Here is a 27,781-nt window from a genome sequence, read left to right on the forward strand (position 1 = left end):
GTGCTATCCGTTTTACAGGAAGGGCCGCACAAGTGTCTGCTGCCCTCTCTGTAATACTAAAGTGCCCCTGGGGAGTGCAAAGCTGGCGCACATGCTCGTTCCGCCCCTCGGAACACATTCCATGACTCGAGCTTCTTAAAAAGCATAAACATTAAACTTTTTTAGTTGCTGGGCATGTAAAGCATCTAGAGAAAATATGTCAAAGGTTATGGTCCCTTGGGAATATTGTGGTATTTTAGAAAAACTATCATTTTGCAATCAGTGTCTTCCTAGATAAATGAATCAAAGGTCCTGGAACATCAATCGATTTTGCTTGTGAACTGGCTCTTTTGAACTCTGTGTGAGGGCATGAAGAATATCTGGCAAGAGCATTCAATTTAGCCGAGAAGCTGCTTGTGCCACTTGGAAGAGCGCAAAAAGTCGAATGGTGAAACTATAGCTACTAGCACTGTTGGATTTTTGTTTTTGAGAAATTTTATATAAGTAAAACAGTTTCCTGTTGAATGATACCTGGGCCATTGTCATTGCACTGCATGGATTGTTACCATGTATAAATGTTTCACTCTCATTGAACAAGAGGGTACTTATCGCCATATTTCAGAGCATCTTGCATTGCCAGAGCTTCACTTTTTGTAATGCTCCAACAGCACAATCTACAAACTATAAAATCATATTCATGAGGTCAGGCAAAGCCACAATGAGTGGCTTTTAATGGCCTTTTAGACATGTAGTAAAGCGAGGCAATGGAAATTGCAGTTTTTCCTTACCCCAGTGGGTTTTCACACACATCACCCATGGATTGTGACACTTTACCAGATTCAAAAAACCATGTCAACCTGGAGAAGTGCCAAAACCTCACGCCTCCCAAGGGGAGGTGCAACTAGGAGAAATTACCTTTTTTATCCTTGTTTTCCTCTTTCTATGTGTGCATGCCGCAGCACACATTGAAAGAGGACAAAGCCACACAGGATTGGTTTTGTGCACAAAGGTAACGCTTCCTGCACAAAAAGAATCCAACAACACGGGCACTCTTGCATCAATGGGCAAGGGTGCCGTTGTTGGTGCTAGACTGTTGATACAGCGCCAGCGCAGGGGGAATGGACAGGAATACACTGTATTGGATAAATACAGGGCATTCATGCCTTTTCACTTTGACGTAAGGCAGTGTAGCAAAGTGACTTGCTACACTGCCCTATATTAAAACATCATATATGAGGTTTAATAAGTGAGTGTTGTTCTTTAAGTGTTTGGTGTGTATATGGTTCATGTCTTGCTTTTGTGATACCCCACCTTTCCTCAGTACCAACACATAGGAGATTCTTATGACAAAGCTGGCCCTCAAGATGTCTCAGTGAGTTGGACACACTCTGCTGAACAATGTGGTGTTGTGCACATCACACGTTTCAATGCTATTAAGATCAATAAAGCATTCCATCCTACCAAGGTCAGTAAACAAATGGCCTCTGGGTAAAAATAGCAATAGTTATTTATAGTGATTAAAATACTGAAATTTGTTATGAAGCCCTATATAAAAAGGAACAATTATAGTTATTGAGGTGGTATTGCATGTATATGGAAATGGTTCATGTTATATGTACTCTTGTAAGGACGAATTACGTGTTTTCAGGTCTTTCAGCTGTTTGCTGACGAAGATTTATTGTGAGGAATGCCAATACTTAGAGTGTGTTTTTTTCCAGCCCATTGCTTATCATTGCTTGGCTTTCTTGTCAACCTTATTTTCTTGCTTCCTATTCCATGGCTTCTCTCCTCTTTTAGTATCTTTTCCTCCCTTGAGCCTTATATTGTTTACCATCCCTTTGATTAAGTGACATGTGTAGTGTTGTGTGATTATGTTCAGTAGGACCCTTGTGGTCCTTTGTAGACTCCTTACAAAGTTACGTATTCAGCGGGGAGGTACTTGGGGTGTTTCTGGGTGTAGTCAATAAAGTCTATCATGCAGTGTGTTCAGTTAACAGTTGCATGCTGAAGAATAAAGACATATTCTAGAGCTCAGTGTGTGACATAGCCATTTGCAGGCTCCAGAGCATGAGTGGATGAAACAACTCATCTCCCCTTTGTAAAATGAAAAATATGGATAACACAAATACATTATAGTTCATCAATGATCCGTTGAGGTATTCAACTTCACATGTATGTTCATCAAAGTTGGAGGGATGAGGAAAAATAGTGTCCGTTTCTTTCCCCTAAGTATTAGACGAGATTAATCAGAAGTGAAAAAGGACACTTGTTACACCTTCTAACCTTCGGTTTAAAGGATGAAGAGTACCCTCAAAAACTCAATGCAATCGGAGGTGCGGTATATATGGTTCATCCGCCCCGCATTGTAGTTGTGGCAGTTATCATCGGGTTATCTTCTGTGTGTAAACTGCCAGCCTCACCCGAGGCACCTCTGGGTTATTTGGTGCAGTGTCCAGAGATATGAGGGTTTCCCCACTATACACAGTGCAAAAAGAAAAAAGTGATGTGCAAAAAATTGGTTTAAAAAAGGGGAAATAGCCCCGGAGATTTATTTAAGGGGTGTATTTCCACTGTTATTTAAAAGAGAACTGTACTTTATGTAGACCAAGTTACTAGGTCTATAAGTATTTAGTGAAAAGGCGTCGACATGTTTCAGCTCCTTGGGTCCTAGGGGTCTATGGAGCCTTCGTCAGGACTTGTACAAACAAAAAACATAGAGGTTATACTCACACTATTTGTGCAGTATCAGTTTATCAATTTTCAATTTCTGAAAAAGAGTTGCATGTTAGTATACAGATACATACTTGTAATCATAATACACTTTCTTCGCATTGGGGGGAACATAGATAAACATTTTCCTATTGTGGAACAAGTTTAAGTCATGCTCTACTTTCAAGAATAAGGTTGCAAGGGGGAGGGGTTCAGTAGTTGCTTATGGCAGCGAGATAGTGAAATATTAGGCAGGTGTTATAAGTGGGTATATTTTTGGTTGATGCTTAAGACCCATGGACACGTTGTAACAAACCATGGCTGTTCCCATGGGGAACATATTGCGTAGTTTTATATCAGGGCATTAAACGCTAAACAAAATGCGAGGCGCAGAAAGTAGTCAATGAAGGCAGGCGTCCTATCTAGATAAGTGGCGCGCTTCTCCGTGTACAGAGAAACACTGCGTGATGTTTTTTTGGCGTGTTCAGGAGTCCTACCTTAGTTTTTTGAGCGTTTTGCCACTTCAGGGGAGTTCGCTTATTCAAGCCCAGAGCTGTTAAAAGGGACGAATAAGCACTTTTAACAGCTCTGGACTTGAATAAGCGAACTCCCCTGAAGTGGCAAAACGCTCAAAAAACTAAGGTAGGACGCCTGTTTATATATAACGCAGCACTGCGCCGAAAACGCCAAAAAACATCACGCAGTGTTTCTCTGTACACGGAAAAGCGCACCACTTATCTAGATAGGACGCCTGCCTTCATTGACTACTTTCCGCGCCTCGCATTTTGTTTAGCGTTTAATGCCCTGATAAAAAACTACGCAATATGTTCCCCATGGGAACAGCCATGGTTTGTTACAACGTGTCCATGGGTCTTAAGCATCAACCAAAAATATACCACTTATAACACCTGCCTAATATTTCACTATCTCGCTGCCATAAGCAACTACTGAACCCCTCCCCCTTGCAACCTTATTCTTGAAAGTAGAGCATGACTTAAACTTGTTCCACAATAGGAAAATGTTTATCTACGTTCCCCCCAATGGGAAGAAAGTGTATTATGATTACAAGTATGAATCTGTATACTAACATGCAACTCTTTTTCAGAAATTGAAAATTGATAAACTGATACTGCACAAATAGTGTGAGTATAACCTCTGTTTTTTGTTTGTACAAGTCCTGACGAAGGCTCCATAGACCCCTAGGGCCCAAGGAGCTGAAACATGTCGACGCCTTTTCACTAAATACTTATAGACCTAGTAACTTGGTCTACATAAAGTACAGTTCTCTTTTAAATAACAGTGGAAATACACCCCTTAAATAAATCTCCGGGGCTATTTCCTCTTTTTTAAACCAATTTTTTGCACATCACTTTTTTCTTTTTGCACTGTGTATAGTGGGGAAACCCTCATATCTCTGGACACTGCACCAAATAACCCAGAGGTGCCTCGGGTGAGGCTGGCAGTTTACACACAGAAGATAACCCGATGATAACTGTCACAACTACAATGCGGGGCTGATGAACCATATATACCGCACCTCCGATTGCATTGAGTTTTTGATGGTACTCTTCATCCTTTAAACCGAATGTTAGAAGGTGTAAAAAGTGTCCGTATTCAACTTCACACCAATCTTCGAGATCAAGTCGTACGAGACTCGGATAGTTGACTTGGGCCCTCAGGTGGACTTGTTTTACTCGAAAGATCTGGAGTGAACAAACATCGAGGCAGATGCTTAAAAGGTGACGAGCCTCTCATTACGGACTTTCCAGGACATTGGGCAGTCACCATATTTTCTTTACTTCTCACAACGGTTTCGCATCAAACGGAGCGTCAGTCTTACATTTCCATTATTGGTTGACTTGGACCTGGTCTCCTTCCTCAAAAACCTTGTCCCGAGTGCATCAGTGCTTATCTGCAGAGACCCGTATCTTACTTTTGCAAGATGTGTCTGAGACATGAATCTCATCAATGTATATTACTCAGCTTGTGGTCCACTGTTAGTAGCATGGTACCAATGGCTTTCCCAAACAGCAGGGTGGCAGGGTTTTCATTTGTTCTAGAATGGGGAGTTGATCGATAGGCTCGTAGGTCTGGGTATAAGGCTGACCTGAAATTAAATACTTCAAAGTGCAGCACATTGAACAACTTTCTTCAGGATGCTCATAGAAAAGCAATTTGTCTGTGGCCAGAGAGGTGTACATTTCTAATGCCTGACATTCAAGCGACAAAGGAATTCCTTGAATTCTCTGCTGTTAAAGGGTTGACCGTTGACTGACTAAAGAATGGAGGGCACACCCCATGCTGTGAAAATATTATACGGTACAAAAGGGATGGTATTGGACGGAGCATCTGAACCAATCATACACTCACACCTAGTCAACAAATCTGGGTTTAATCCATCACCGTTCTTTAGCCCACTTTGCCACCCCAGTTCAGACATGGTCATATGCATATCAGTCTGACCCTGTGCCTCATGGGAACAGTCCAGCCAGAACTGCCAAGCCATGCCTTCCCTGGACTGGAAACAAGCTTCCTAGGACCAGTTTCTGGCATTACAGCTGTCTTCAGCCAGGCTTGCTTGAATCAAGTGGCAAAGTGAGCAAGGAACTCACGTCTGAGCATACCCTGCCAACCTATGGTGAACAAAGCGGTAAAAAAGGGGTGGTGATGGATGGAGCATCTGAACCAATCAAACACTAACACCTAGTCAACAGATCTGGGTTTAATCCATCACCGTTCTTTAGCCCACTCTGCCACCCCAGTTCAGACATGGTCATATGCAAATCAGTCTGACCCTGTGCCTCATGGGGACAGTCCAGCCCGAACTGCCAAGCCATGCCTTCCCTAGACCGGAAACAAGCTTCCTAGGACCTTTTTCTGGCATTACAGCCGTCTTCAGCCAGGCTTGCTTGAATCCAGTGGCAAAGTGAGCAAGGACTCACGTCTGAGCATACCCTGCAAACTTATGGCGAACAAAGCGGTACAAAAGGGGTGGTGAGGGACGGAAGATCTGCACCAATCAAACACTCACACCTAGTCAACAGATCTGGGATTAATCCATCACCGTTCTTTAGCCCACTCTGCCATCCCAGTTCAAACATGGTCATGTGCAAATCAGTCTGACCCTGTGCCTCATGTGAACAGTCCAGCCCGAACTGCCAAGCCATGCCTTCCCTGGACCGGAAACAAGCTTCCTAGGACCGGTTTCTGGCATTACAGCCCTCTTCAGCCAGGCTTGCTTGAATCCAGTGGCAAAGTGAGCAAGGGACTCACGTCTGAGCATACCCTGCCAACTTATGGCGAACAAAGCGGTACAAAAGGCGTGGTGATGGACAGAGCATCCGAACCAATCAAATACTCACACCCAGTTAACATATCTGAGTTTAATCCATCACCGTTCTTCAGCCCACTCTGCCACCCCAGTTCAGACATGGTCATATGCAAATCAGTCTGACCCTGTGCCTCATGGGAACAGTCCAGTCCGAACTGCCAAGCCATGCCTTCCCTGGACCGGAAACAAGGTTCCTAGGACCGGTTTCTGGCATTACAGCCCTCTTCAGCCAGGCTTGCTTGAATCCAGTGGCAAAGTGAGCAAGGGACTCACGTCTGAGCATACCCTGCCAACTTATGGCGAACAAAGCGGTACAAAAGGCGTGGTGATGGACAGAGCATCCGAACCAATCAAACACTCACACCCAGTCAACAGATCTGGGTTTAATCCATCACCGTTCTTTAGCCCACTCTGCCATCCCAGTTCAGACATAGTCATATGCAAATCAGTCTGACCATGTGCCTCATGGGAACAGTCCAGCCCGAACTGCCAAGCCATGCCTTCCCTGGACCAGAAACAAGCTTCCTAGGACCGGTTTCTGCCTATCAGCCGTCTTCAGCTAGGAGAGCTTGACTCCAGTTATGTGGAGAGCACGGGACTCACGTCTGAGCATACCCTTCCCACTCGAGGTGACAAATGCAAAAACAACAATTGATGGACAGAATGCAGAACAATGTCATATATTCACCTTCTTTAGTGACCGAAAGTTCTTCCTGCACATTTCTGAATTTTTTATATTCAACGTCATCAGTGAGAGGTTGAGCATTCTTTCTCCATATTGCATTCTAATGATATCTTTGAGTGTGAGCATGTCTCTGTGTAGGTAGCATCAATGGACATAGCTGCAGGGGTGATTAACGTTACTATGAAATTGATCTATACTTCAGCCTGTTTACACTTTGCACTGTGATGCTCTAACTCCACCTGTGAGAAGTTACTTCTGGCTTATTATCCTTCCCCGGCTTATGCACAATAGTATAATCATACTCTTGCAATCTCAAACCCCACCTCTCTATGCAAGGGGGTATCTTGGCTTTTGGATTTCTGAAAATGGAGAGCAACTCCTGGTGGTCAGTGACAAGGGTGAAATGCTTTCCTTACAGAATCACATGAAAATGTTCACAAGCTAACACTACAGACAGGCTCTCTCTTTTTCTGGGTGAGAATAGGCATGTTAATTCTGAGATAGACTTCTGCTAGCAAAGACCCCAATGCCTCTCATGGCACTTGGATGTCCACTGTGTTGAGCAAGGATCATGCCCAACCCCACCGGGCTTTTGTCCACAACAATCTCTGTATGAAACTTTGGATCAAAGTAAGCCATTTCAGTTGCATTTTCAATTGTGTGTTTGATATTGCAGGGAGTCTGCAATATTACAGAACTAGGCTTGGGAATCTGGGATCTTAGTAGGTAGGTACTGAGTTATCCTACCACTTCAATAGCCCGGGACCAACTAGCTATAGCTCACTTGCCCTCCTACTCACTCACAGAGGAACAAGTGATTAGACACCCCAGAACACAACACTCCTGACTATCTCAGGAATCGCAGTGGCAAGGCACACCTTTCATTTACACTCTTGTACTCATCCAATTTAAGATTTGACAGAGAACCAAACAAGTGTAAAATATTTATTTTAACTAGCATGCTCTAATATGGCCTAATGTGGCCTGTGGAACATCTCCTTGTGGATGTTCAGAAATTCACTAACACTGAACGGTTCTAAGACGGATGTTCTTATCCTGGGGAAAAGTCCCGACCTCTGGGGAGCCAGCCACTAGCCTGTCAGCTCCAGTCCCGGGGTTAGGAACTTAGGATTTACCATGGACTGTGAGCTTTCTCTTGCTGCCCAAGTCTCGAGAATCACCTCTGCCTGCTTTGCGACTCTCAAGTGGCTGAAGAAAAGCCTCTGGCTCATTCCTTCAGCTGCTCAGAAAACTGTCTTGCAGGCCTTGGTGATCTCCAGACTTGATTACGATAATGTACTGTATCTGGGTGCTGAAAAGACCTCTGCCCATTGTCTCCAGCTCATTCAGAATGTGGCAGCTCATCCGCTTTTTCGGTTACCTCATCACACTTCTGTTTCTCCTTTGCTGCATCAACTTCACTGACGCAAAATTAGTAAGTGTATCAAGTTTAAGACTCTCTGCTATATGTTTAGAACACAGCACTGCTTGGCCCCCATGTACATACATAACCTTTTCAAGTCTTTATTCCCCCTTGCAAGCTAAGATAGGCCAGTCTCTTCCTCTTCTCAATTCCTAGAGTGCCTATGGGTGGCCGCCTGTTTTCATTCCTGGGGCAAATACTGTGGAATTCCCATCTGCTGGAACTGAAGACGTGTTCATCTCTCCTGACTTTCCGGAAAAAGCCTAAGACCTTTCTTTTTAGCCAGGCTTAATTGCCAACTGACATCCACTAACCCTGCTGCTCCTGCGTTTCAGCGCAGGGAAACCCTGGTGGGCAGCTGTGCACTTTACACATTTTCAATTAAATAAATAAAATAGCAGGCAGTATATGTGCCACAATCAGTAGAAAAATGCTTTACACAAATATGGTCAGCATAGCAAGTAGTCCATCAAGCATAACACAGCTGTTGTTATGACTGCCACTCCTTATCCTATCTCCCAAGAGGGAGGCTCCTTTAACATTAGCCAGGATCTATTATCCCAAGAAGGGGTCCCTCTCCTATTGCGGGACGGTATTCCTAACCTTTGCTTATCCACTGAGCAGACTTCTGATGTCATTCCCCCCCCCCAGTCTCAGCAGTATGGCTGTTGACTTAGTCACACAAACACCCCCAGTAGTTAAAATAAGGAAAACTAAGCCGAAGAAAATAGTTGTGGCAGAGGTGCATGGCCCACCACTAAACAAGTGTAGAAGGAAGTTGAGGGGAGGGCAGGGCAAGGCCAAAATGCCCCATTCCGACTTCGGAAAAGCACCTAAGCTCCCTTCCACTTCTGATGGGTTAATATTGGATGTGCATAATGCTGCTCCTGTTAAGGGTACCAATATCACTGATCCTGTTAGTGTCCCAGGGGATAATCCACCTAATATATCACCCCCGTTACTTCTATGGGGAATGTAGAATTTTTACTTAGATCACTACTTCTGCCCATCCATGAGAGCTTGAAGAAAGTGGAGATCAGACTCACTATCTTGGAGGCAACTATAAGTAGCCTGAAAACCTCGGCTACTAAACAGGGCAGACCTCCTGAGCCTAAACCCCCTTCTAAATGTCCCCCTAACACCCAAAACCTTTCAGTTAATGGGGGACTTCCCTTGGTTATTGCTGCTGCCCCCCTTCCGCAACCACTCATGGCCAACTTAGCTCCAACACCATTTAGCAAACCTAATATTCCATCTCTACAACCAGTAGGCCCAGTTCCCCCTGTGACTACCTTTGGGGCTACACCAAATGATAGCATTGCTCCCCTACTCCCTGAGAAGCTTCCCCCAGACCACGGAGACCCGACTTGCCACCTGAGGCTAATAGCTTTACGGTGGTTATGGCGGGTGCTCCTCCTCTTGAAGTGGGCGAAGGTGAGAACTTCCACTCACTTAAAAGAAAAATTATCAAATGGTTGAACTAGAACAGACCCCTTCGGCCCATCTCAACAATGAAATTATCATGGTGAGAAGAGTACCTTGGCTGGGGAAAACTAGAAAATCAATAATAGGGGACTGTATCATGGTGAGTTTTCGAGATCCTAGGACAGTTTCACACATATGTGCTGGGTCAAACAGATCTCCTGACTCTACCATGCAGACTTTGCCAGTGTCCTTTTTCTTCCCCCCTACCTGTATACATCATGATTTATCACAAGGCAACTGGACGAGGGTTGAACGGAGAGCTAGATACCGGGGGTATTCTGCACGTCCGGTTTACCGACCTCCGGAGACACCTTTTTATGACTACAACCGATTTAATTGTCTCAATGGACTGGACGGGGTTGATTGACTGCCCTCAGCCCTTGATTCAAACCCAGTCACTTCTGACAATGGTCTCGGTGTAACATCTACGATTCAGAAAAAGGGGTGGTGATGAACAGAGTGTCTGAATTAAGCAGACCACTCTTACCCAGTCCAAAGATCAGGGCTTGATCCATCACCATTATTTATCTCACTGCACCATCCCAGCTTGGAACCTGGCTATATGCAAATCAGTCTGTCCCTGGCCCAGTGCATCATGGGAACAGGGCAGACTAAACTACCAAGCCAATTCTTCACCAGAAAGGAGATAAGCTACCGGGGACCGGTTTCTGGAATTTCAGCCGTCTTCGGCCCGGTTTGCTTGAATCCTGATGGTGCAGTGAGAAAGGGACTCATGTCTGAGTATACCCTGCCACACCTATAGTGGCCAAAAACGATTCAGAAAAGGGGGTGGTGATGAACAGAGTGTCTGAATTAAGCAGACCACTCTTACCCAGTCCAAAGATCAGGGCTTGATCCATCACCGTTATTTATCTCACTGCACCATCCCAGCTCAGAACCTGGCTATATGCAAATCAGTCTGTCCCTGGCCCAGTGCATCATGGGAACAGGGCAGACTAAACTACCAAGCCAATTCTTCACCAAAAAGGAGATAAGCTACCGGGGACCGGTTTCTGGCATTTCAGCCGTCTTCGGCCCGACTTGCTTGAATCCTGATGGTGCAGTGAGAAAGGGACTCATGTCTGAGTATACCCTGCCACACCTATAGTGGCCAAAAACGATTCAGAAAAGGGGGTGGTGATGAACAGAGTGTCTGAATTAAGCAGACCACTCTTACCCAGTCCAAAGATCAGGGCTTGATCCATCACCGTTATTTATCTCACTGCACCATCCCAGCTCAGAACCTGGCTATATGCAAATCAGTCTGTCCCTGGCCCAGTGCATCATGGGAACAGGGCAGACTAAACTACCAAGCCAAATCTTCACCAGAAAGGAGATAAGCTACCGGGGACCAGTTTCTGGCATTTCAGCCGTCTTCGGCCCGGCTTGCTTGAATCCTGATGGTGCAGTGAGAAAGGGACTCATGTCTGAGTATACCTGCCACACCTATAGTGGCCAAAAACGATTCAGAAAAGGGGGTGGTGATGAACAGAGTGTCTGAATTAAGCAGACCACTCTTACCCAGCCCAAAGATCAGGGCTTGATCCATCACCGTTATTTATCTCACTGCACCATCCCAGCTCAGAACCTGGCTATATGCAAATCAGTCTGTCCCTGGCCCAGTGCATCATGGGAACAGGGCAGACTAAACTACCAAGCCAATTCTTCACCAGAAAGGAGATAAGCTACCGGGGACCGATTTCTGGCATTTCAGCCGTCTTCGGCCCGGCTTGCTTGAATCCTGATGGTGCAGTGAGAAAGGGACTCATGTCTGAGTATACCCTGCCACACCTATAGTGGACAAAAACGATTCAGAAAAGGGGGTGGTGATGAACAGAGTGTCTGAATTAAGCAGACCACTCTTACCCAGTCCAAAGATCAGGGCTTGGTCCATCACCGTTATTTATCTCACTGCACCATCCCAGCTCAGAACCTGGCTATATGCAAATCAGTCTGTCTCTGGCCCAGTGCATCATGGGAACAGGGCAGACTAAACTACCAAGCCAATTCTTCACCAGAAAGGAGATAAGCTACCGGGGACCGGTTTCTGGCATTTCAGCTGTCTTCGGCCCGGCTTGCTTGAATCCTGATGGTGCAGTGAGAAAGGGACTCATGTCTGAGTATAGCCTGCCACACCTATAGTGGCCAAAAACGATTCAGAAAAGTGGGTGGTGATGAACAGAGTGCCTGAATTAAGCAGACCACTCTTACCCAGTCCAAAGATCAGGGCTTGATCCATCACCGTTATTTATCTCACTGCACCATCCCAGCTCAGAACCTGGCTATATGCAAATTAGTCTGTCCCTGGCCCAGTGCATCATGGGAACAGGGCAGACTAAACTTCCAAGCCAATTCTTCACCAGAAAGGAGATAAGCTACCGGGGACCGGTTTCTGGCATTTCAGCCGTAAGTCTCAGGCGGCTGTCAGAAAAATGCAAGGGGTGGTTAGAAAGTTGACTAAGGCCTGTGTGAACCTGGGCGAGCGAGTGACCAATTTGGAAGACAGAGTGGTCTCCACAGAAGCTGAATCAGCAGCCGCAGTCAGTAAAGTTGATACGCAAGCAAAACAGCTTACCGATATTCAGTGGAAACTGGAGTCATTAGAAAATAGATTGCGTCAGAACAATCTTCGTATCCTCGGAATTCCTGAAGGGGCAGAGGGTACAGACATGAAATCATTTGTCGTTAAACTTTTTGAGTCTGCCTTCATGGATCTGAAAGACTGGGATTTTGATAGGGAGATTCAGAGGGCACATCGTACCCCAGCCAACATCTATAAAAATGCGAAGGAGGGAGACAAGCCTAGGGCAATTTTAATTTTTCTGGGCAACTTCAATTTGAGACAAGCAATCTCTGAGAGGGCGAGACCTGATAAAAATAAGACAGTTGATGGCCATACCTTTTTTGTTCGCCCTGACTTCTGTCATATCACAGTTGAGAGACACTGGAGATTACGGCAGATGATCAAACGTTTTCAGGACAAGGGTATGCAGGCCTATTTGATCAACCCCGCTCAACTCAAGATAATTAAAGACGGAAAAACATTCTACTTCTCCTCGGAGATTAAAGCTAAAGAGTTTTTGATGTCGTAGATGGAGCATTTGGATTGTTAAAATGTTAATCCCAGTTGGGAATTGGGGCTGTTGATATACAATGTTTCTATATTTAATGAACCGAGTACAGGGGTGGTCTTGATAAATATTCTTATGTTTGTGTCTCATTAATGGAGGATGGATAAAACGGAATATTCTAAACAGGTAGATAGTGTGTTTGGTGGAGGGAATTTGAAATGGTAGGGGATTATAATGGATCATAATGTAAGTTTTGGTGGGGAAAAAAATGGGAAAAAAAAACATTTGTAGTGTAGTGGGGAATGGAGAAGGCTCTTAAAGTTCTAAAGGTCCCTTCTCCTCACGTTGAGCTGCAACCATCACGTGCACAGACCAGCGGTCTGAGCGCCTCTAGACAAGGGGGTCGGTTGAGGGGGGTCTCCATCCTGGAGCCCGGCAGGGGGAGGGAGAGAGTGCAGAGGGAGGAGTGGGTGGGGGAGGGGAGGGAAGGGGGTTGAAAATTTTGAAAAATCACGAGATGGAAAGGAATAGTTTTCGGGTTGATATCAGTTATTTGGATAATAGTCAATGTAGGAAAGGTAAATACTCAAAATATGTCAGACATTAGAATTTGAACTATTAATGCAGGTGGTTTAAATGATTGGAAGAAGCGGCAGAGATTGAGCCATTTGGTTAGAACAAATAATATTGATATAGTCTGTATTCAGGAGACCCATATTCCCTGGAATAAAAGGAAGATCTTGGAAATGTATGGGTATACCCTGATTGGATGTTCCACTCAATCATCAATGATCAGAGGAGTGGCTATATTAGCTAAAAGTCATCTGGGCAGAGTGAAATGCATTAAAACAGATGGTTCAGGAAGATGGTTATTAGCGGAAATGAATATGGGGTTCACACTATGTGTAATATATGGTCCGAATGAGGATGACCCAATGATCTACGATAAATTAGAAGAGGAATTGGCTAACTGGATTGCCCCAATGATAGTTTGTGGTGATATGAATATTTCTGCAGACTGGCATCAGGGGAATAAATATATAGGCCGCAAACAAAAGGTTAACGCAGCCATAAGCTCCTTGATCCAGTCTCATGGCTTGGTAGATGTATGGGGAGAAAAGATGCCAGGTGATCGAGGGTATACATATTTCTCCCATCCAGCACAAAAGTATTCTAAGTTGGATTATTTTTTTGTTACAATAGGGGAGATTGGTAAGGTTATTATTCAGAAATTACCAAGAATAATTTCCGATCATAATCCTCTGATACTCTCATATAAAGTTCCCAGTGTACAAAGGAAAATATCTAGATGGACATTTGATAGGAAATTATTAAATGATGAAAGGTTTCTAAAGCACATGAAAAGATGGACAAAGGAATTTTTTGAATGTAATAGATATAGTTCCTCCAGAAATGGTGTGTGGGAGTCGTTTAAAGCTGCATTAAGGGGAGAGAGCATTAGCTGTGCAGCAAGAATAAGGAAAGAGGATAAAAGCAAGATAGATAAGCTTATTGTAGATCTGGCAGAAATAGAGAGATATCACATTGATGAAATAACAACCGGTAAAGATAGTGAGGAGACTATTAGAAATATGGCCAGGGTCAAGGGTGACCTCTTAAAAATAATCACTCAGAAAGAGATATGTGAATATCAGTCACAAAGAGCAAGGCGATATGAGACTGGTGAGCAGGCTGGTAGAGCATTAGCACTGCGTATTAGACAAGATTCGAATCGAAATAAAATTGGTAAGATCAAATACAATGGGAGAGAATATACTGACCCAAATTCTATAATACAGGCGTTCCAAGAATTTTATCAAAAACTTTACGATCAGAAGCCAGGAGTGGTACCACTCATGCAAGACCAGGTTCTTATAACACCAAGGGTGGAGGAGGAGGATAGAGCTCGATTGGAATTGGATATAACAATTGAGGAGATAAAAAATGCTTTGAGTGAACTGGCATTGGGTAAAGCGGCTGGCCCAGATGGGATTCCAATTGAGGTTTATAGGGTTCTGAGTGATGAAATTCTTCCTATACTTGAAGATCTTTTTAATGGAGTTATCTGCTCAGGTATTATTCCAGATACGTGGAAACAGACCAATATTGTGGTATTTCATAAAAAGGGAAAGCCAGAGGAGAATCCCGGCTCATATCGGCCGATATCATTAATAAATACAGATGCGAAATTATATTCAAAAATATGGGCTAAGAGACTAGGAGGGATTATAGGTCAACTTGTCTCACCCTGGCAGCATGGGTTCGTCCCAGGGCGAGGTACTACTGAACATACAGCTAGGGCTATATCACTATTTGATGCTGTCACTGCTACAGGGGGTGACATGGCTATGATTTTATTGGATGCCGAGAAGGCGTTTGACCGTGTGGTTTGGGACTTCATGTGGGAGGTGTTGGACAAAAGGGGTTTTGGAGAAAAATGTAGGAAAGGTATTAAGGCAATGTATATGGACCCAGTTGCTAGAATCACTACAATGGGGCTTCAATCGGAGGAGGTAGTGATTAGAAGAGGTACACGCCAGGGTTGTCCCTGTTCACCCATACTTTTCTCACTATATATAGACCCATTAATTAGGAAGATTCTGGCTTCAGATAAAATATCCTCTGTTATATCTCATGGTCATACTACTAAGCTATTGGCATATGCGGACGACCTGGCAATTGTTACAAACAAGCCGGATATGGCAATACAGGAACTAACTAACTTGGCTCAGCAGTTTGGGACATATTCAGGTTATAAACTCAATACTGAGAAAACTATAATAATTTGTACAAAGAATATTCAGAAAAGGGATCAAAGATATGTCGACTCTGCAGTTTATTTAGGAGTTAAAATCAATGCTGATGTGGGTAAAATCATCCAGGAAAACTATTTGCTGGTACTAGCGGCAATGGATAAGGATCTGAGTAGAATCGATGTACTACATCTGTCTTTGATCGGTCGAGTGAATGTTCTTAAAATGACAATGTTTCCAAAATTATTGTATTTATTCCGCGCTATTCCCTTATTAATTGATGAAGCCCTGATGAAAAAAATGGAATCAGTGTTCTCACAGTTCCTATGGCAATACGGTAAAGTGAGAAGATCGCTAGCTAGACTTTCAATACCACTAGAGGGGGGAGGGTTATCGGCTCCTAACTTAAGACTGTATCATTGGGTTTGTTTATTGTTGCATATGAAACATCTATTGTGTTATGACACTCCCGCACTGTTGCCTGGTACTCCCAGAACTCCCACAATTTACGAAGTATTAATCGGTGAAAAAGCTATGGGGATTTTAACTCGGGAAGTTAACGTGCGGTACTGCAAGAGGAGTAAAAGTAAAGTGATGTTAAGTGTTTGGGGTGTATGGAAGTTGATGCTGAAATTTCTTAAGATTCCTAAGATCAATGGAACTTTAGACCTTTGGAACTCAAGCCCATTCATACATCTTGGACACAACAGGAATAGTGCCCTTTGGAAAAGTTTGGGTATCCGATGTTTGGGTGACGTTATGTGTAAGGATGACTTGTTAGGGTTTGAGGTCCTGCAACAAAGATATGGTATCCCAACGAATCACTGGATGCTGTATAACCAGTTAGAACAAACAGTGAAATCTATAAGACCTAGGATTTCTATTCAGGAGTTAAACCCGATTGTTCAATATATAAGGAATGGGGGCAGAAAGATTAAAATAGGGTATGGTCATCTTTTACAGGGCATGGAAGAGGATGTTGCGCAAGTAGAAAACGCCTGGGCTCTTAGAATAGGGGATCCGAATGTAGATGTGGACTATGCCCTGGCATTAAATAAAAAAATATTAAGAGCAACCAACCTAAAAACACACCATTACAAGATGATCTTTAATTTATATTACACCCCCGCGAAGTTGTTTCAATGGGGTAAAAGGGATACAGACAGATGTCCAAGATGTAACCATGGTCCAGCAGGTCTAACTCATATGTTTTATTCTTGCCCAAATCTTAAACCTGTTTTAACTGAAATGGAGACGTTTTTATCGGGGCTGCTAGAGTGCCAAATCTCTCTATCCCCAACTACTGTGTTAATTGGCAGGGATGAAAATCTTAAAGTTGCACATGAAGCCGAAGCTTTTATCTTTCTGTGTGTTGCAGTGTTAAGAATTCTAATAGCGGCGGCCTGGAAAGATCCAGTAGCCCCCTCATTTCAGATGTGGCTAACTAGACTGCTTGGGATCCATAATATTGAGGAGTGTTTATATAATTTCAAGGGACAAAAGAAGAAAGATTATGGTAAAAAAATCTGGGCACCTCTTAGTAATTGGAGGAAAACAGGTTGATGAAATTGATGAGTCCATGTCTGTATGTAACGCACGTAAAGACAATGTCTTTTATCTTTTCTTATAATCTTAAATGTACTCTCCTCTAAGCTGATCGTTTTATAGTCCATAAGAAATATGCATTTGTGTATATATGTTTCTTCTTAAATTCTCATGTATTCTGTCACAATATCTTTTTATCCAGCTGATATTTTAACTGTATTCATGATCGTTTTTTTGTATTCTAATCCATCTCAATAAAAAAAAAAAAGCACCATCCCAGCTCAGAACCTGGCTATATGCAAATCAGTCTGTCCCTGGCCCAGTGCATCATGGGAACAGGGTAGACTAAACTACCAAGCCAATTCTTCACCAGAAAGGAGATAAGCTACCGGGGACCGGTTTCTGGCATTTCAGCCGTCTTCGGCCCGGCTTGCTTGAATCCTGATGGTGCAGTGCGAAAGGGACTCATGTCTGAGTATACCCTGCCACACCTAATTCAGAAACTCTGTCCATCACCACCCCTTGTTGTTAAATATTTTGTCCACCATAAGCGTGGAAGGGTATACTCAGATGTGAGTCCCTTGCTCATTGCACCATCAGGATTCAAGCAAGCCGGGCCGACGATGGCAGAAATGCCAGAAACCGGTCCCCGGAAGCTTGTTTCCTTCCCAGTGTAAGAATTGGCTTGGTAGTTTGGTTTGCCCTGTTCCTATCATGCACTGGGACAGGAACAGACTAATTTGCATATAGCCAGATTCTGAGCTGGGATGGTGCAGTGAGCTAAAAAACGGTGTTGGATCTAGCCCTGATCTCTTGACTGGGTGAGAGTATTCTGCTTAATTCAGAAACTCTGTCCATCACCACCCCTTGTTGTTAAATATTTTGTCCACCATAAGCGTGGAAGGGTATACTCAGATGTGAGTCCCTTGCTCATTGCACCATCAGGATTCAAGCAAGCCGGGCCGACGACGGCTGAAATGCCAGAAACCGGTCCCTGGAAGCTTGTTTCCTTCCCAGTGTAAGAATTGGCTTGGTAGTTTGGTTTGCCCTGTTCCCATCATGCACTGGGACAGGAACAGACTAATTTGCATATAGCCAGATTCTGAGCTGGGATCGAGCAGTGAGCTAAAAAACGGTGTTGGATCTAGCCCTGATCTCTTGACTGGGTAAGAGTATTCTGCTTAATTCAGAATCTCTGTCCATTACCAACCCTTGTTGTTAAATATTTTGTCCACCATAAGCGTGGAAGGGTATACTCAGATGTGAGTCCCTTGCTCATTGCACCATCAGGATTCAAGCAAGCCGGGCCGACGACGGCTGAAATGCCAGAAACTGGTCCCCGGAAGCTTGTTTCCTTCCCAGTGTAAGAATTGGCTTGGTAGTTTGGTTTGCCCTGTTCCCATCATGCACTGGGACAGGAACAGACTAATTTGCATATAGCCAGATTCTGAGCTGGGATGGTGCAGTGAGCTAAAAAACGGTGTTGGATCTAGCCCTGATCTCTTGACTGGGTGAGAGTATTCTGCTTAATTCAGAAACTCTGTCCATCACCACCCCTTGTTGTTAAATATTTTGTCCACCATAAGCGTGGAAGGGTATACTCAGATGTGAGTCCCTTGCTCATTGCACCATCAGGATTCAAGCAAGCCGGGCCGACGACGGCTGAAATGCCGGAAACCGGTCCCCGGAAGCTTGTTTCCTTCCCAGTGTAAGAATTGGCTTGGTAGTTTGGTTTGCCCTGTTCCCATCATGCACTGGGACAGGAACAGACTAATTTGCATATAGCCAGATTCTGAGCTGGGATGGTGCAGTGAGCTAAAAAACGGTGTTGGATCTAGCCCTGATCTCTTGACTGGGTGAGAGTGTTCTGCTTAATTCAGAAACTCTGTCCATCACCACCCCTTGTTGTTAAATATTTTGTCCACCATAAGCGTGGAAGGGTATACTCAGATGTGAGTCCCTTGCTCATTGCACCATCAGGATTCAAGCAAGCCGGGCCGACGACGGCTGAAATGCCAGAAACCGGTCCCCAGAAGCTTGTTTCCTTCCCAGTGTAAGAATTGGCTTGGTAGTTTGGTTTGCCCTGTTCCCATCATGCACTGGGACAGGAACACACTAATTTGCATATAGCCAGATTCTGAGCTGGGATGGTGCAGTGAGCTAAAAAACGTGGTTGGATCTAGCCCTGATCTCTTGACTGGGTGAGAGTATTCTGCTTAATTCAGAAACTCTGTCCATCACCACCCCTTGTTGTTAAATATTTTGTCCACCATAAGCGTGGAAGGGTACACTCAGATGTGAGTCCCTAGCTCATTGCACCATCAGGATTCAAGCAAGCCGGGCCGACGATGGCTGAAATGCCAGAAACCGGTCCCCGGAAGCTTGTTTCCTTCCCAGTGTAAGAATTGGCTTGGTAGTTTGGTTTGCCCTGTTCCCATCATGCACTGGGACAGGAACAGACTAATTTGCATATAGCCAGATTCTGAGCTGGGATGGTGCAGTGAGCTAAAAAACGGTGTTGGATCTAGCCCTGATCTCTTGACTGGGTGAGAGTATTCTGCTTAATTCAGAAACTCTGTCCATCACCACCCCTTGTTGTTAAATATATCGGTGTAACATCTGGCATCAGTTCTCCTCCTATTCCCACTCTTGTAATCCCCCCCACTGTTGCCCTGGCGTATCCATCCTCCCAGGGAATGGGAACCATTATTATCAATAACCCAGTTGTAGATATGGGCCAATGCTTAGCAGTGAATTCACTAAACAGGGAAACTGTCAGTATAATGTTCTGGAATGTGGCAGGGCTCAGATCCAAATCATCAAATCCCATCTGGTTAAAAACAATAGAAGAGATTGGGATTCTCTGTCTACAGGAAACTTGGACCTTAGAACCCCTCCATCTTCCAGGCTATAAAACACTGTTTACATCTTATTATTATTATTAAATTACACTTGTATAGCGCTATCTACCCGGAGGCCTCGTAGCGCTCATGACTGACACTTTATTAGCGCGGGAGCAGGGCAGATCAGTGTGCTTTTGCATACAAGTGTGTTTTAAGGGTTTTCCTGAAGGCAAGATGGTTAGTGGTTTCCCAAAGGGATAGGGGGAGGGCGTTCCAGAGCCTGGCCGCGGTATGTGAAAAGGAGCGACCACCCCATCGAGCCTTCTTGACTCTGATGGAGGTGGCCAGCTGAAGGGAGCCAGAACGGAGGGAACGCACAGGAACGTAGGGGGTGACCAAGGTCTGCAGAATTGCGGGACCAGTGTGATGGAAGGCCTTGTGTAAAATACGCATAGCCTTGAACTGCACTCTCGCCGCAATAGGGAGCCAATGGAGTTCTCTTAAGGCATCCCTAGCTGACTGTCGGCGAGGAAGATTGTAGAGAAGGCGGGCCGCACTGTTTTGGGTGACTTGGAGCTTTTGGATGACAAAGGAAGGGGCTCCCAAAAAAAGAGCATTCCCATAGTCCAGGCGCGATAATATCAGGGCCTGGACCAGTATCCTCCTGGCCTTAAAAGGAAGCAGGGGGAGCACCTTCCGCAGCATCCTCATCAACCCAAAACAGGTGGCTGCAATCTTAGTGGCTTGTACTGAGAAGTTCAAGGCTGGGTCAAACCAGATCCCTAGGCTCTTTATCTGGGGCTTGGGAGTGGGGGGCTCACCCAGACATGGTGGCCAGATGGATGCAAAAGCGGAGGGGGAAGAATTCCCCAACAGAATGACATCCGTTTTCTCCCCATTAAGTTTTAAACAGGAGGAATGCATCCATCTGGCGACCGCCTCCAGACAGGGACCTAAGGTGTGGGACGAACCCTCCGCGTGGTCTAAAGAGACCACCAGTTGGGTATCGTCCGCGTAGGTGACAATACGCACACCGAAGGGTTGGACTATCCTGTCTAGAGGCTCCATATAAACATTAAACAGGGTGGGGCTCAGGGAGGAGCCCTGAGGAACCCCACACCTGAGAGAATGTTTAGGGGACACTGCCTCACCCTCAAAGACCTGGAAAAACCGGTCGGTCAAGAAGGACGTCAGCCATTCCAGGGCCGCGCCCGACACGCCCATGTCCGTCAGTCGTTGCAACAACGTGACATGGTTCACCGTGTCGAACGCGGCACTCAGGTCCAATAGGATAATGGCGACTTTCCCACCCTGATCCAGCACAGCTCTTGCTTCTTCCGTGACCGCTAGAAGAGCAGTTTCTGTCCCATGTCGCGGACGAAACCCTGTCTGAGAGGCACGCAGGAGACTATTTGACTCCAGATAGTTCGTTAGGGTGTTGTTTACGTGCCTCTCAAGCAGTTTGCTCAACCAGGGGAGCAGGGAGATGGGGCGGTAGTTTGCCATGTTACTTTGGTCAAGATTGGGCTTTTTCAGCAGCGCTCTTACCATTGCGCACTTCCATGGCGGGGGAACGGATTTGGAGGAGATGGAGGTGTTAAGAACATCCAATATGATAGGGCGGATCATATCCATCGCCAGTTTGAGAGTGTGTGGGGGTGCTGGATCATTGGGAGATCCAGAGGTGACTTTAGCAGTCAGTTTATCTAGTGCCGAAGCATCCAAGGGAGGGATTGTGTCTAGCCTACAAGAAGCCAAGGCATCGGAGGTTGGGGGGGTGCAGGGTTCCAGCTCGTTATTTGTGTCCTCAAATGAGGAGTAAATTGTAAGAATCTTTTGAGAGAAAAAGTTAGCCAGATCGTTGCAGCGGTTTTGAGCACCCTCAGTATCGGGGCATTCAGCTGGGGGGGAAACGAGGGATTTCACAATTTTAAAAATTTCCCTAGGGGCATTGGCGGCTGCTTGAATTCTACTGTCATAGAAGGAGGTTTGTGCTAGTTTTATCTCCTGTTTATCATCTGCAGTAGAGGTTCACCACGGTAGGGCTAAAGGGGGACTAACGACGTTTGTATCTAACACCTTAAATTGTAAGAAGATCCACTTTTCTAGCTACAACCCATATTACCAGTTATTGCGGATTGATGCAAGCAAGGAACTGTGTCTTTTAATTATACATTTTTATAATAATATCCCTCCTGCTGACCTGGAACCGACTCTTAAGATGCTAGGTAATGATCTAGGTAAAGAAACAGATAAAAATGCTAGGGATGTTTGGGTTGTTTGGGGGGGGTGATTTTAACTGTACCATATGTAAAAGAAGCCAGAAAGGAGTATGTGGGCTTATGCTGGACCCGGATACTGACCTATCAGACTTTAAACATTCCATCTGTGGAGACCTATTAAATGAGATTCTTCACTCTGAAGATCTAGGGTACGCAAATGAAATTGGCCAAACAGAGCTCCCCTTTGTCCCCACGTTTAACGGCAGGGGTGTTTTGTCTATAATAGATTTTGTAATAACTTCCGTTAGGCACAGACATATGGTCAAAAGGTGTTGGACCCTCGATACCCCTCTTAGCGATCACTACCCGATAATTATGGAGATTATAAATCCCTTTCAGGCAGTGGCTATAGAGGGGAGATCCGTGCAGAACATCTTTGATATTAGTTTGGCAAAACAAAATGGCTACGCATTAAAGTGGGACAGAGTGGTCCCAAGTGATTTTCTGCACAACCTGGTAACTGAATGTTTGCCCAGCTTCTTGACCATTCTGGATGAAAGTGCGACTAGTCAGGAGATCCTTAAACAGTTTGAGGTTATTGCCTCTCAAATTAAGGGTAACCTCTGGGTGGTTTCTAAATCAAGTAAGCAAAAAACGAGAAAATGGTTTGACCACACGTGTACAAAGGCCCACTCTGAGCTTAAGAGAGCTTTACATGCTGTCCCCCTTAATCCTTTAAGGGTTAGGGTGGCGCGGAATTCTTATCAGAATGCATTGAATAGAAGGAAGTTGGCAATTAAAACTGAAGCCTGGGAGAAGCTCTGTGAGGCCTCATTGAGTAAGGATGTCTGTGCTTTTTGGAAAGCAGTAAATGCCCCCTTCTTTGATTCAGGAAAAGCACGCATTGAAATTGCCATTACTGAGGACTCTTGGGTGGGCCATTATTCCAGCCTGTATAGTACCTCCACCGATGAGCAGATTCCCCCGGTGCAATTACCAATACTTGATCAGGGGGAAATGAGAGCGAATGGCTTGGAATTAAAATTTACCCTAGAAGAAATTACTGAGAGCCTCAAAGCAACACGGGGCGGCAAAGCCCCAGGTCCAGATGGCATACCTCCAGACCTGTTTAAAAATAATATTGACCTGTGGGGCCCATTCTTAGTGCAACTTTTTAATGCATCCTTAAAGATGAGCCTACTTCCATCATGGTTTATGTCTGTTATTGTGCCAATTTTTAAAAAAGGGGACAGGCAAAACCCTATGTGCTATCGCCCCATCTCTCTATTGGACAGCACTGTAAAGATACTAGGAAGAGTAATACTAGGTAGGCTACAAAAATGGTCGGAAGACAACTCTATAATCAGTGACCTTCAATACGGGTTTCAAAAGGGGCAGGGGACAGTAGATCAGGGCCTAAACTTATTTATCCTCCAGCAGAAATATACCAAGGCACGACGTGAGCCCATGTACTTCACCTTCATTGACTTGACGTCAGCGTTTGGCTGCGTCTCACACAGCAAATTATGGGACATTATGGAATCTCTTGGTGTAGAATGAAATATAATCGCCTTTCTTAAGGACTTGTATTCAGTGCCATCGCAACAGTGCGTTATGGCAAAAAAGGTGAATGCACTAGATCTTTTTATATTGGATGTGGGGTACGCCAGGGTTGCGTCTTAGCACCTTTCCTATTCCTGGTATATATAAATGGAATAGAGAACACTCTAGTGGAAACAGCTTGTGATATGCCTAGGGTAGCTAAAAGACCAATTCCTGCGTTACTATACGCAGATGATGCGGTCTTAATGGCTCACACCCCGGTGGCTCTGCAACGTCTTGTAACATCTTTTAATGCATTCATGACTAATCTGGATTTGAAAATCAACTGCTCCAAGACATTCTCTATGAACTGTGGCCCTGGTGCTAGCAGAAGAAGGAGGCGGATGTTTATTAATGCAACCCCCATAGACTATACTGCCACCTTTTCTTACCTTGGTATTCTATTTCACGAAGCAGGGAACTGGACAGAAGCGATGAAAGTAAGGAAAGCCCTGTTCTGCAAATCTATCACTGCCCTTGAGAATTTTGCAAAAAAGATGGGGAAAAACCCAACTGTAGAACTTTTAAAAATTTACAATGCCACCTGTGTCTCTATTGCGGTCTATGGTGCTGGACTGTGGGGGTATGAAAATGTCAAATCTATACAAGTGGCCGAAAACAAATTTCTGAGACACATCTTAGCTGTACCTGAGAGTGCCTCTAGTTACATTTGTCATACAGAATTGGGCCAATGTTATATTGAAGACATTATCAGACTCCAACCAATACTGCTGTGGCATAGGGCCTGGACTAGTGATGGTGTATTGAACCGTGCTATCCTAACTGATGGACTAAGTGTGGATTTTGCTGGGAGGATAAGGTGGTTCATATACATTAGGGACTTCCTTGGAGGTATTGGCTGTATGGGCTATTATGACAATCCCTTGTCCATGTGTAACATCACGCGAAAGGCACTAAAAAGAAAGTGTATGAAACACCTGGAAGAACGTAGGATGACAATGGAACATGAGAAGAAAACTGTCTTAGCCCATCTATCTGTATCAACACAAGGAAAAATCCAACCATACTTAACCATCTCTTTGACAGAATTTTCGCGGTTCATTTTGACCCGATTTAGGTTAGGCATCCTCTTTAGGGCCCTAAGCTTCCCCGTAATGAATTGTTGGTCCTGCAATCTCACCAAATTCCCATGTGATGACCAATCGGAACAGTCTGACATCCATGTCACTTTTTCTGTAAATATTATACGTTACCCAGGAAAAGACTGATTATTCCAATTCTAAGGGAAATGGGCGTGAGGCGTTGTAGGGTTGCCTTCCTGGAACTCCAGAAATTGGATGTTATTTTTAATGTTGCCTGTATCTCGGAATTTTTTAGCAACGTTTTTAGATTACGTAAATCAATTTGCACTTACATTTAATTCATGTTTAACTTGTATATTTCTACCTGTTTGTATAATGTATTGAGTATGACACTATTATTATGAACAGTTTTTTATGTACTTTTATGGTTATTATTCTTTTAACCGAATAAAGTCAAATTGAATTGAATTGAATTGACTGCCACTCACCTGATCTCCAGTGTATTCAACTTTGGTGCCGACAAATCCCCAACTCCTCTGGGATTAAGTAGAAAGGCAGTTGTAGAAAATACACGGCCAAACTATATCATTCCAAGGGGGAAGGGGAACGGGGATGAAAAGGGAATAAAAGATACAGAAATAAAGTGAAGTCTCACTGCACTGAAGTCTCTTCTCTCTGGAAGTTCAGGAAGTGTAGAATTTCTAGGATAACTTGGTTTCTGGAATATTGTCTTGTTTATAAGCATGAACTAACTGCGTGATTTCTCTGGTTGTGCCTAAATACAAAATAAACTGAAGGTAATTACCTCGCCATTCATTTCTCAATACTTATCAGAGTCTTTTATACAAGTTGTCATGAGTACCTAAAGGTTTGCGAACTTGCTGCGTAAATTATTGAAACCCTCTACACAATTATTCATTCAAGTAATGACAATGTTACGCTCCTAAAAAGACAAGGTGATGAGAGTAAGTACCACTGGAAGTTATACAATAACTGAAATAATTCACAATCCTATTTTGAATACTTTCTCAACCTACAGGGCGTCTTCTACTTTTGTTTATCTCTCTCAATACAATCCCTTTGACACAAAAATGCATGGGTACACAATTTGTATAAGAGATAATTCAGCACAAAAGTTTGTATTTCAATGTCAATTAATTTTTTTGTTTTAGCGGTATTATGCTTCTCCAACTGCTTCTGCACTTCGTTGAAGCGAACAGTCAAAAGTGCCAAGTTCTTGCACTTTGTCGAATCGAAATAATAACAGATTTACAAGTCCATAAATAATTCAAGCTCTACCATTGTCTGTAAAATAAATTAATAAACTCACCAGGAAGCATTGCTTACAAGGTTGGAAACTTGTTGCCTTACTTGTGTAAGCGCGCTATCGCCGTCTTTTAACTCAGATTTCTTTTTTTGTTTCTTTTACAGGATCCAGAATTCTTCTGCCGGGAACAGTAAGCGGAGCGGAGTTGCCAAAGGATGGACCCGTCAGAAGAGGAACAGAGCCCAGGAGAACGCTGTCACAAAGAGGAGCCGGTCCGCTGGAGATGATAGGACAAGTTCTAGAGACAGGTGAGTGACGCGAGTAAACAAGACTAAGCAAATCTCAAAGAGTAGGTGTGCTTTAAATACTCTTGCGAGTATTCCACTGACTCATTCATTTGACAGCACATTTGACAATTTACGGTTGCTCTCATTTGTCAGTTAACATGTGCTCATGTGTGGAAACATCTAAGAACTGTCAACGGCCATTGAATTAACATACCCGTTTTTGGATCACATTTGTCACGTTGAAAATCATATTGTACACTCAAACTGTTCTTTCTTGTTAATTCAGTTTACAATAAAACATATGAATGCATGCAGCCTTTCATGATCTTACTAACAAGCCATAGTTTTAGCATTTTTGCAACTTACAGGTAAACTAGAGATGTCATCATGATAGGTTTTTAAGAACAGTATTAAGACTCATGACAGTTCCCCCAAGGGTCTTCTCACCGGAAGGGGTTTGTCTGGATGTAAAAGGTGGAACTGACGCACCAGCCTTGGTGCATGCACATAGGATGCAGGTCCCCATGAATGTTCAGAAGCATCATAGCCCTTCCAGTCTAACAGATAAAGCAGTTTTCACCGTATTCTTTTAGAATCAAGAATATGCTGCTCTTCACACTCCGTCTGATTTTTTATAAGTATGAGAGGAGTGGGATTGTCTTTTCTAGTCATTGCATGATGAGGGTAAATGAAATCCTGGATGAATAGTTATTTCCTCTGGTAGTCGTAATTTCACAGTGACAGAATTAAGGACCTGTTCAATGGAAAAAGAACCAATAAATCTAGGTATAACTTCTTTGGACCTTCCAACTGAATATTGCGAGTGGACAGCCATACAAGCTCCCCCTTTCTATATGGTGGTTCTGGAGTTCGTTTTTAGTTGATTTGTAATTTAGTAATATTTCTGTTTCGAATTAATTTTTTTCATGCCATTTTTTGTATACATTGTAGCTGCTTTAATTTATCAGGGACTGATGACATGTCATTAGAGTGTGAAGGGAGTTGAGTTAAAATGGCACATAGATGGAATCCAGTGAAAAAATTAAGCGGTGAACATCCCAAGGCAGTGTGAGTATTGTTGTTGTAATATGAAAATTCTGCCAGGGGCAGAACCCAGTCCCACTGAGAAGAAAGCTTGAATGCTAAACCCTGCAAACTTTGTTTGAGGAATTGATTAACTTTCTCAGTTTGTCCATAAGTTTGTAAATGGAAGGCTGAGGAAAAGGCCACTTCAATTCCTAAGGCTGTACACAAATGTTTCCAAAATTTAGAAGTAACTTGGGGGCCCCTATTGGAAATTATCTTACTAGGAAGACCATGTAGTTTTACAGTGTGATGCAAGAATATTTCACTAAGCTCTAGTGCTGTGGGTAATATCTGTAATGGGATAAAGTGGCTCATTTTCTAGAGAATGTCTCCATCTACAAGAATAGTGGTGAATCAATTGTATTTTGGTAAGTCTGTAAGGAAGTCTAAACTAATAGTGTGCCAGGAGGCAAGAGACTAGTGAGAGCTAAATGTTGTAATTTATTCCTG

Source organism: Lissotriton vulgaris, chromosome 11 (genome assembly GCF_964263255.1).
Source record: "Lissotriton vulgaris chromosome 11, aLisVul1.2, whole genome shotgun sequence".
Taxonomy (NCBI): domain Eukaryota; kingdom Metazoa; phylum Chordata; class Amphibia; order Caudata; family Salamandridae; genus Lissotriton; species Lissotriton vulgaris.